The sequence below is a fragment of the Branchiostoma belcheri genome, unplaced genomic scaffold (assembly GCF_001625305.1).
Source record: "Branchiostoma belcheri isolate BF01 breed outbred unplaced genomic scaffold, Haploidv18h27 scaffold69, whole genome shotgun sequence".
NCBI lineage: Eukaryota > Metazoa > Chordata > Leptocardii > Amphioxiformes > Branchiostomatidae > Branchiostoma > Branchiostoma belcheri.
In genome coordinates this window covers 1,488,710-1,489,085 of record NW_017804342.1, presented here as the reverse complement: position 1 = coordinate 1,489,085, position 376 = coordinate 1,488,710, and the positions used below count along the sequence as shown (strand labels likewise).

At 39.4% G+C, this 376-nt stretch overlaps 1 protein-coding gene across 3 annotated transcripts in view; it reads right to left on the bottom strand.

Moving 5' to 3' along the window:
• The window catches only part of LOC109484160 (nucleolin-like), a 39,772-nt gene that overhangs the window by 16,204 nt on the left and 23,192 nt on the right, over positions 1-376 (bottom strand). The window lies entirely within an intron of this gene.

Sequence of the window (376 nt, the reverse complement as noted above, 5' to 3'; positions counted from 1 at the left end):
AATGACTACCGTACACACTGGCTCCCCACTCCTTTCGGAGTAAAGCAAGGGGACGTACTATCTCCTACATTGTTTGCTATGTATGTTAATGACCTTGCTCAAAATGTCAAAGATTCTGGTTTGGGAGTCAGGTTTGGTGAGAAGACTCTAAGTCTGCTGCTGTATGCAGACGACATTATTATATTGGCAGATAATGAAAGTGAACTGCAGGAACTGCTAAACATTGTAAATGACTGGTGTTCTAAGTGGCGGCTCATGATCAATCAAGGAAAAACACAAATAATGCATTTCAGGAAAAAAGGAGTAAGAAGGAGTTCCCATGAATTTAGATTTGGAAATTTGAAACTTGATTATGTGAGCCGGTACAAATATTTAG